The sequence below is a fragment of the Cydia pomonella genome, chromosome 28, assembly GCF_033807575.1.
Source record: "Cydia pomonella isolate Wapato2018A chromosome 28, ilCydPomo1, whole genome shotgun sequence".
Classification (NCBI taxonomy): domain Eukaryota; kingdom Metazoa; phylum Arthropoda; class Insecta; order Lepidoptera; family Tortricidae; genus Cydia; species Cydia pomonella.
In genome coordinates, this window is record NC_084730.1 from 858,482 (window position 1) to 869,618 (window position 11,137).

Genomic DNA, 11,137 nt, shown 5'->3' on the forward strand with positions numbered 1-11,137 from the left:
CGAGTTATAATATAATGTAAAAAAGAAGTCTATCCTATCTAAGTAATAAAGACTATTTTATTTTATTTAATATTCCACAAACGTATGACGTATGGTTACCCTAATTAGAACGAGATGCAAGGCTCGTGTTTGACTTTTCATGTGGACACAGTTTTTGGCCAGTGTACTCTATCCAGCTTATTATCTAGATCCGTGTCACAATTAGATAATCTAGGGCAGTGCTGCCAGGCCTACGATAATTAACTAACATGTACGATAATTTGGGCTCCAGTACAATGTAAGTTCCAAAGAGCATTACTGTACTCAAAAGTATTATGATTCCACCCGAAAAGTCTAGTATCTCAAGCAAAATATGATAGTTTCCCCCAGAAATAGGCTAAAATGTGCTAATTTTGGGTATTCGGCTCCTTGGTAAAACTCAAAATTGTCTGTTAACCGTTCGGAACTATTACAAGAATACACAAATATAAAACTTATTTTTGCGCAATTGAGACATAAATTGTGTTTTCTTTGACTATATATTGAAAATATAAGCTTATTTTCGAAGCAACTTTTGGGGTACTGTCTTTTTGATAGGCGTACGATATTTTTCAACGGTACGGTAATTTGGACGTGAGCGTCAGGATTATATTCTTTGATTTGGACACTCAAATACGATCATTCTCTTCAACCTGAACCTGGCAACATTGATCTAGGGCATCTAGCTAAGGGAGCCACTAATGCACAGCCAAATAATGCACAACCCAGGAATGTACAGCCCAATAATTGGCGTCCATCATGGACGCCAATTATTGGGCTGTACATTCCTGGGTTGAGCATTCTCGGGCTGTGCAAGTTTGGTCCGGGGCGATAATACGAAGCCACTCTTTTCACAGGGCAATAATGTACGACCCTATAATTCGCGTCCACTAATCTGAGTCCCTTGGCTTTCAATTATCGGGCTGCGCATTATTGGTACGGGTCGAGAATGCTCGACCCAATAATGTACATCCCAATAATTGGAAGCCAAAAACCAGAGACATTTTTTTTTTTAAGACAGCTGTCAAAATTAGTAGGGACGTTCTGACATGAGCTCTTGACAGTTTAAAAATAATCGGTTTTTTCTAGTGACATCTTTCAATGACATTGACAGTGTTGACACTTGTTGGTTTACTTTACGCTTTGTTATCATCTTTTTATTTTTAAGGTATGGTTTTCAAGAGCTCTAATATTTGTAATGTATGCATGAAATCATATGGCAAGAGAACCTAAATCTTTTTGGAACTATATGAACTCTAAAAGAAACAGTAGAGGTACGGAAAAAATATTATTTAATGGAACCTTTGTCCGGTAAACAAGTAGTGAATTTGCTAGGTTTTTTCACTCTGTATACAGTGTGAAGGTGTGGAAAGTTGGAGGTAAGCGCCGCAGCCCGCAATAGTCGCAGCGGGCACCGAGAAGAGCGCTGTAGGGGTTCAGGTTATGACAGGCTAGATATACAAGACGTGCGACGAGCCCTTCAACAACTTCAAGCCAAAAAATCTTCTGGTCCGGATGGTATTCCCTCGTGCGTATTTAAGCACTGTAGAATTGTGCTGGCGGAGCCGCTATTGCACCTCTGTTTCAAGCTAAAAGTATTCCTAGAAATTTATAAAATTACTTGAGTGATAACCAGTACTGATACGAAGAGTTCTAACGACAAGAAGTTCGGCCAGCAATCTTCTTAGTCACGTAGTGCAGATAATATGTATATTTATTTATTTATTTATTTAATCTTTATTGCACAAAAGAAAACCTTATAGTACAAAAGGCGGACTTAATGCCATGAGGCATTCTCTACCAGTCAACCTTTAGGCAAAGCAGAGAGATTGTGGGCGGTGCTACTTTAACAACAACAACCAAATATAATACAATAACATACCATACATACATAAATATACATACTTATATTTCTTATAATATATACATAAATAACGACAAAACATATAGAGCTTACCCATACATTATTATTTTTTCATTCTGCTAGCAAAGAAAGCACGTAAGGATTTTTTAAATGCAAACTTATTTTGAGCATTTTTGATGCCGTAGGGATAGTGGGTAGCAGGGTAGCAGGAGTCAAACTGATAATGGTTACTTTGACTTTAAAAACACTAGATCTGGTTGATAATGACTTGTTGCTGTCAAAGTTAGCAGGCTTTGGTTTTACCCCACACTCACTTAATTTTTTTGCAGACTACATGAGGGAAAGACAGCAGTATGTAGATTATGAAGAGCACAGATTGAATCCAGCAGTGACATGGGCCATTTGTTCAATAGAATATCTTGGTTATATGGAGATTGGCTGAGAAAGCGAGGTGTATGCTACAAGGTGCATGTTTCTGCAAAATATATTAGGGTGAGTCCATTAAGATAGCTGTTTATCTGAAAAACAGGGACTGGGTCACTGGTCAATGGGTCATACACCATCAAAAACTCAATCTTAAGAGCAAAACTACAAAAGGATGCATATGTTGGTGGATCCCCTTAATACAAAGAAATATAACACTTTTAGAAAATATATATTCTCTAATTATAATGCATGATATGATAAATTTACAATGGTCATGTAACAACATTGTTACCTGACAGGCAGTCTTCCACACATGTACCTTAATTAATTTAAATAATTATAGTCCGCTTTTTTCAGATTTCCTCAGTTTGAGGTTTTTTAGATTACCTCAATTAAAATAATTTATAGGTTAGAAAAATTGTCAAATGGCAGGTGGATGTCAGCAATTTCAAAGAAATATTTATAAACATATTAAACCTTCTTTGTACTTCAGTATACATTTTATAGAAACCTGTGTACCTCTCCCTGAAATAAGATATAGGCTCAAAACAAATGCAGGTTTTTTGATATACCATGTCGGTGGTAAACAATCATACGGCCCACCTGATGGTAAGCAGTCACTGTAGCCTATGGATGCCTGCAATACCAGAGATATTACATGCGTGTTGCCAACCCTAAAGGAAGCGACCATTCGGCTATAGCATATAGTTAAAACATATTTTAGTACAAGTTTCATGAGGGTTTTTAATGAACCATTTGTAACAAGTTGATAGAAAGCATTCGTCAAAGGACAAAAAGCTTTATTTTCTTATCTTTGGTTTACATCAACTGATGGATAGCAACTGTGGTGACCTATTGTTTATAGGTCAATAACAACTAGGTAGAAGGTATATACCCTTCCCTATACTCGTTTGAAACGTACTCACGTTTCGGATTTAAATTTATAGGTAGTTTCCAAATTTCCCGGTAGAGTAGACAGACACAACACACCTAATAATTGACAATCAAGCAATAGATAAAGTTAAACAGTATAGATATTTAGGAGCGTGGTTCAATGAAAGTTGAGACCCAGACCAGGAGATTAAAATAAGAATAGAAATTGCAAGGAACACATTTATATCAATGAAATCACTGTTTACCAATAGAAGCATAAATATCAAACTGAGGTGGAGACTCGTCAAATACTACATAATATCCATCCTGCTATATGGCATGGAGGCATGGACGATGAATAAATACACAATAGACAGACTTGCTGCCTTCGAGATGTGGCTCTACCGCAGAATGTTAAAAATCTCATGGACCAGTCACATTACGAATGAAGAAGTACTACGTAGAATGAGGAAGAAACCAGAAAACTCAACATCATTAAGAAAAGAAAAACAGCCTATCTGGGTCACATCTATAGAAATAAGAAATACGACATTACAGACAATCATTGAGGGAAAAAGAGGGAGAGGTAGACCTAGAAATAAATGGATAAATAACATTAAAGACTGGACGCATACAAAAGACGCAGCCACCCTCAAGAGATTGGCAAAGACCAGAGAGCTGAATCTCGACCAACACCTTGAGAGACTCTCGCTAGGTGGTTGAATTAAGGGTCAGATGCAGAAGGCGGTGATCTTAGACACGGCGCGGATAGTCCGGCGGTTCCTTTCTCTGCCGCCTTGACCACCGGCAGCTTGGACCCTGCCTCGCTGCTGGCGGCACCCTAGGTTAAGTTTTTTTATTATGTGTTTATATGTATTTTGTATTCTTTTTGTATGATTTTTTGTGTTGCTTTTATAATCATATTATAAAATGTCTAACCTAAGACCCAAAATAAATAAAGAGAATAAGGGTACCTTTCGATCAGAGATGTGCTATGCTTGCTATGCTATACATATACATATCATTTATTTTCAGGCAACTATGGCCCATATATACATACCTTACAGACTAACAGAAGTCCGCGCTCGCGATGGTTTCTAGCAGCGGCCGCGGGACGCGCACCGCAAACGGACTGAAGTGCACGTAATGCCGCGATCGCAGCTGGAAGTTCTAGATATATATAGCGCTGTTGGTTTTCCATATACTAAAATAAAATAAAATAAAATAAATAACGAATCTTCTTGCGGACATATTCCACCACATCTTCTGCCGTGGCGGAAACATGCAGACTATGTTTTCATACATTTGAAACGCAGCTCCAGCTGCAGCTACGTTTCAAATGTATGATTGAAAACATAGCATAGCACATCTCTGGTGGAAAGGCACCCTAATAATAAAAATAATAAAGACGTTTATTCAAAAAGTTTAAACATAGGTACATAATAAAAGTACACAATACTGCTTACAAACTAATTGAAAGGGAAAGTGGCTCAGCTAATGTCTGCGCCAAAAGGCCAAATTTTTTGAAAGTTTTCTACTAATTCGTCCACCAGTAGACCAAGTATTGAAAAAGTTACAGTATGTTATATATTTGTTATCTAATGACAAAGCCCTGTCATTTGGTACCCCACATGGTATGCTTAAAGGAAAATAAAAGTTTGTACTGCCGACTTTATGACGTTGCAGCAACTACCCCCACCACTTCGCGCTTGTCATCTCGTATATTTGTGTTCAGGAATTGACATATATCTAAGGACGGGCCTTACGAGCACTAAGAATGGTGCTAGTTTAGTGGAGTCACTCACGAGCCAATCCTGCAGTCTAACGTAACTAGTCGCGACCAATCGCGCACGTGATGCGAACTCATCAACCAATCGCGTTGTGGCGTTAGACTGCACGATTGGCTCGAATTCGTGTGCGTGACACCGCTTTACTGACCCCATTCTTATTGCCATTAAGACCCGTCCATAGATATATGTCAATGTGTTCAGGGCATTACACTGAATGCATCGATACCATATTCACCCATATCTGAGATGACATGAACGAAAACCTAAAGCCTGTGCGGCCGGGGTGCTAATACTGTTTACTATATATATAATCTGTTTTTATCTCTTTACCTTTGGCTATTACTACTTACGATTATAACGACGAAATTTCGGTGGTCCCTTCATCGTCGTTATATTTTATCCGAAATGCATTATATGTGATTTCGTACCCTTTTTAAGCCTAGGTCGTTTTAGGAATAGATGTACTGATTTCGTTTGTCTGAGTACCCATAACACAAGCCTGCTTGGCTTACCGTGGGACTTATTCAATCTGTGTAAGAATGTCCCTATAATATTTATTTATTCTATTAAGAGTCCTTATTCCTACAGACGAGCGTATTTTGTAAAATGCTTCCTTTTTCATTCAAGATTACGACGTAACTGAAGGTGCAATATAACTGCATACTTTTAGTGCAATGACAAGATTTCATAGCTTAACCCGCCATCCTGACGAGTATTAGTAGAGTATTAGTCAATTGCAATGTAGTTATGAAAGTAAGTAAATTAAAGTTCATGTTGCACTGCTAAAATCGCTTAAAACAACGTTTCTAATGAAAATAATTCTCAACTTTCAGGAGCTGATACGGGCAGCCAGAATGAGTCTGCTGAGTCGCCGGCGCCGGACGCGCGCCTCGGGCGTCTGACGTCTTCGTGTCTGTTGCCAGTTGCAGAGGAAGATGCGAATAGTTATAAAGGCGTGCATGACGTCTCTAAAGAATGATAGATACAATACTCATCTTGTTCCCCGAGGTATTACTCAAAATTAATCTTAAGACTTACAGCTATGCTCGCGAGGTCTACAGCTGGAGTGGAACTGCTGATGATTAACAGAACGGAACTCTTCAATGATGCATAGTTCACGTTTGGCAATTTGTTCTCTTTGCCAAGCAGTTAGGTTTTCAAGGCACATTTTTATATTTCAATCCTATTTAGTTTTTTTAATAATTTACTGGTGCTTTATTTCATGCATGGTGTGAAATAATTTATCTTAAATACAGTCGAATACCCTATTGCGGGTATCTTACTTATATACACCCCACTGCTGGGCACAGGCCTCCTCTCTTGCGCGAAAGGGCTCGGGCTATAGTCCCCACGCTAGCCACGATATATAATATAATAATAAGACTTTATTGCGGTAAGAAAGCCATAGTCATCTTGCTTAGAAACAAAATTCCAGCGGCTTGGGGTTTACAGTTTTTTTTTCGGTACAGGGCTTGGGTATTTGTTCGAAAAGTAGAACTCCCTTCGGTCGTGTTTAATTTATCGCCTCTCGTTGATACTGAACTTAAGTAACCAGTTCACGATTAAGATTATTAGAAAATTAAAAAACGAATGGCTCCGTGAGCTGTAGACCTCGCGAGCATAGCTGTAAGTCTTAACATGAATTTTTATTTTTACTTTGTATGTTACTAACACGCATATGGGCTGTAAATGCCTGAAATAAATGATTACTTATTTAATTTAATAAGCTTAAAACTGAATAACTGTATGGCTCAGCTGTAAATTTCACATTTTTAGGGTTCCATAACCAAAATTGATTTAAGAAATAGTATAAGTCCTGGTTAAATTCATTTTTTTGTTTCTTTCAAAATTGCAAAAACGGAACCCCGTATAGTTTTGTAATTTCCGTCTGTTTATTTATCCCTATGTGCTTTGCACAGGAACCTACATGTAATTGGAAAAGTACTATTTTTCACTAAATCATTATTTGATAGGTTAATAAAAAAAAAAGATAATGGGTTCCAAAAAAGCTTTTTGATCAAGTGAACACTTTTTGGAGTAATTGCTTCGAATGTGCTCACAAAATAATACCAATATCAGTTTAGTAATGCGACCTAAAATGATAAATACACCTAATAGAAATGGACATTTAATAGTTAAACATTTTTGTCCAAGGTGAAACGGAGACGCTTAGCTAGCGCTTCGCAGTCGCTTGGTCAACCAAAAAAAAAGAAAAGTCAAAAAAATACCGCATAGATGTCTGGGAATCAAACTGGCACCACCGCGTTTTAAAAGCGAGGGTTTCCCGACTGAGCCACGATAGCACATACCTACGTATAAGGGTGAAATTTGGCTTATTAACCCAAGCAATTAATGAGTTTCCAAGCCATACGTTACATTTCAAAAATGGAATGTCTATTGTAATAGGGAGTATTACTGCAATGTTCTGCCACCAGAGCATTGTTAAAAAAAATTTAGAACGCAATTTGACTTTTATCCTTATTCTTTCAGTGATATGTGTTAAATTAGTTAAATATTTAAAAGTGGCGCCATCTAAGTAGATCAAAGACCAAAGGTATGGCGGCATCGTTTCGAGCGATGGCGCCATAAGCCATAACCTTTGGGTTATGCCCGGTAAGATGGTGCCACTTTTTGATATTTAACAAATCAAAGTCAAATGGCGTTCTAAAAGTTTTAATCATGTGTCTAAAGATGGCAGTAAATGTACTGTGGCTACAAAATTTTCATTGACAATTCACGTCTATTTCAAATTCTCTTTGCTTGTACGTACTACGCCTTAAACAGTTTTTATGACAAGTTTTAACAGATAATTTGTTGCGAATATAATATGACATTGTTGCGTCAAGGCGGTTTGTTTACAGGGACCTACCGCGAAATGAAAATAAAAATTCGTTATCTACTTCTTATCTCTATCATTCGAATATGCAAGAGTGATAGAGAGGCAGATAACGAAATTTTGATTTTCGTATTTCGAAGTTGACCCTCTGAATGTGCTATTGGCTCCCCATACGCAGAGTTTTGCGTCATATTCCCTATTCAAACACGTCACTAACACGCGCAAGACGTTTTTTACCTAAGTACAGAACGTGATGTTTAGATTTTTTCTACTTTCTCTTTGCGAACTTTTTTTCTTTCTTTTTGCGAACTCTGACGGTATACTTAGTGTAAGGCCTGAGTGGACGCTCGAAGCGGAGCGTTCGGCGGGGCGTGCAGCGTGGCATCGGGCTCACAAGTGATTTGAACAGCGTGCACTAAGGCCGCTCCTATACGTTTGCATTTGTTTAACATGCACGCCGCACGCCCCGCCCCGCTGCACGCCCAACTCCAGCGTCGACTCAGGCCTTACACTAAGTATACCTTTAAAGTTTGCAAAAAGAATGAAAAAAAAGTTCACTTACATCTCAAAATATTGAGTTACTTAGAGCTTGATCATTCAAAACACTTTACATGAAATGTTTTTGGTGGGATACATATATCCGGGTATGATACCGTGCTATAATTGACAGGCATCCACCAGCTTCCAGCAGCAGTGGGAGCAGCACGCCCTGCCCCCGCTGCGCCCCCTGCACCTCTGCCTACACCCCGCACTCCGTGCCTGCCGTGTCTCCCTCCAACCTCCAGCTTCCAGCAGCAGTGGGAGCAGCACAATATTTTTATCAACATTCTTATACTCCTCAAATACCTACATATATTGATTTTTGTATTTTATAAAACAAATCAAGCCTTTACATTAAAAAAAGTGATATTTGATGAAGTGGAACTGCTGATGCTGATCAGAATGGAACTCTTCAGCGACGCATAGTTCCCGCTTAGCGATTTGTCGTCTTCGTTATGTTTGTTAGGCAATTAGGCAAAAATTTTACAATATGAATTGTAATGTAAGGTTTAAAGCAATAAAGATTTATTTATTATTATTATTATTTTATTAATTTAGGTTTTCAAGATACATTTTTGTCAAGCTCGAGATCTGATGGCAGAATCTATGAGGAATTGAGGAAACTCCTCAAATGTTAAAGGCATATTGATGTGTATACATACGATGTAGGTACATACATCGTATGTATAGATGCATAAACTAGTGCGCTTGCGCCTAAAACCTTGTCAAACCACTCTTGTTCAGTATTAAATCAGCAATAGCAATAAACGGTCGTTTTACTTCTATACATCCCACATACATATAGTGATTTTGGTATCTTCTTTAAAAAATCAAGCATTCACATTTGATGAAGTGGATGCTGATAATGAACTCCAATGAAGTTCCATTCTGAACTCTTCAACAACGCATTGTTCACGTTTGGCGATTTATCCTCTTCGCTGTTTGTTAAGCAAATTAGATTTTCAAGATAATTTTCCGTCAAGATTGATTCCTGACCATGGGGTCCATGAGGAATCGAGGGAATTCCTCAAATGTTTAAGGCATATAAATATAGTGACCTTAGTATTTTCATCAACAAATCAAGCATTTACATTTGTAAAAGTGACATTTTTATATTTCAATTCTATTTATTAAATAGAACTTGTGTTGTAAAATTAAACGGCTATTTATGTTTTTCTAATAATTATCTGATGCTTTATTTCATGCATGGTGTGAAAAATTTTATCTTAAATACAGTCGAATACCCTATTGCAGGTATCTTACCAGTCAACCAACCTGAAATGCGTCAAGGGGGGGCAGTGGCAAAAAAAAAACATTTTACCTCCTTTTCTTCTTAATTTCATTGTATGAAATCCAAAATCAACAATAATCTTTCTTTCACCGGTAAACGTAGTGATTATATGCTCTTTGTCACCGGTCTCCCTCATTGAACTCGGTTTTTTTTCTTAAAAAATATTCAATCTCTATGGGTAGGATGACAGGTGTCATCTCCATATAATTTGCATATAATTTATAGCCTAAAAACGCCAAATCCCTCGAAATTTTATTGAAATGAAAGCTGTCATCCTACCCATCGAGTTTGAAAAATATTATAATGGTATACGTTCATAGTACTTACTTTATGCATGTACGCAACACTGCCTCTTTTTCTTTCTAATATTTACATATTATTATCATGGTGTTGTTCATTGTGCAATAGTAGATTGTTGTAAGGGATGAAAGGCAATCCTTTTAGTCGAAGTAGCTTGGCGCTCTAACGCAGTAGAGTATTTCTTGAGGGTACATACTTTCAATAAAGAATTTAGTTAAAAGTTCGCGAACCAACGGGTTCCTTGATGGTTTGGAAACACTATTGGACCCGATAGGTGGCGCTGCTGTCGGTATATTTTTCATTCTGTACCTGTACCTGTGACCTAAAGTAATAGATTAGACATTGATTAAGGTATGTTTTTTTTTTCTTGGATATTCGATTCTTTTTTAACCGCCTACATAAAAGGAGGTTCTCACTTTGACCTGTATGTTTGTATGCTCACATTGAATGGTCTTGTACCAGATTCCTTTCTCTTGCGATCTTGCATCAAAGAACTCCTTCCAGCGACCATACATTTTACCTTTATTCTGTGCGACTATTTCTGGGAAGTCTGTAGCGACATCAACCTCAGATCCCTCAGAAGCAGCCGCTGCCGCCAGCAACCGGTCAGCCTCCTCGTTTCCCACCAACCCGATACATGACGGAACTGTATTTTCAGACACTTTCCGGAATTTCGGAGCTCAGAGATTTGTTGCCTGCGATTTTGCTGCCCTCCTAGACGTGGTGCCCTAAGCAAGTGCTTATTTTGCTTAAGGGTTAATCAGGCACATTTATAATAGTTCTGAAGTGTTAAATTTTTAATGTAATATAAATTGTCATGTTTGTGTACGATAGCGCAATAAATGAATATTGTACTTTACCACATAAATGATAGTACTTTTATACTGATAATTAAAGCAATTCATGCAAAATTATTCCCTAACCATTCCAAAATATCAAAAAAGCACAACGTTAATATTGAAGTTTTCAATTCTGCCGGCACTCCCGGAGTGCAACCCGTTGTTTTGTAAAAAGGTTTTATTAAGCCATATAATGTGCATGCATCTTTGCCATGATATTATACGATATCGGTTTAGTTTACCAAAGTGAAAAAAAACTTAAATATATATCGAATACTGCTTAAAGGATATATACGACGCACTTACACGGTAGGCGCACTTCGTCCCCGTCACCTTGGCAATGGCAACGTAAAGCACCAT

General features: G+C 37.8%; 1 long non-coding RNA gene across 1 annotated transcript; it reads left to right on the top strand.

Moving 5' to 3' along the window:
- The first annotated feature begins 725 nt into the window (after positions 1-725).
- On the top strand, positions 726-8,882 carry LOC133533103 (uncharacterized). Its single transcript, XR_009801797.1, has 4 exons — positions 726-1,292; positions 2,212-2,374; positions 5,805-5,979; positions 8,478-8,882. It is a non-coding gene; the product is annotated as an uncharacterized LOC133533103 (long non-coding RNA).
- Positions 8,883-11,137: the final 2,255 nt, after the last annotated feature.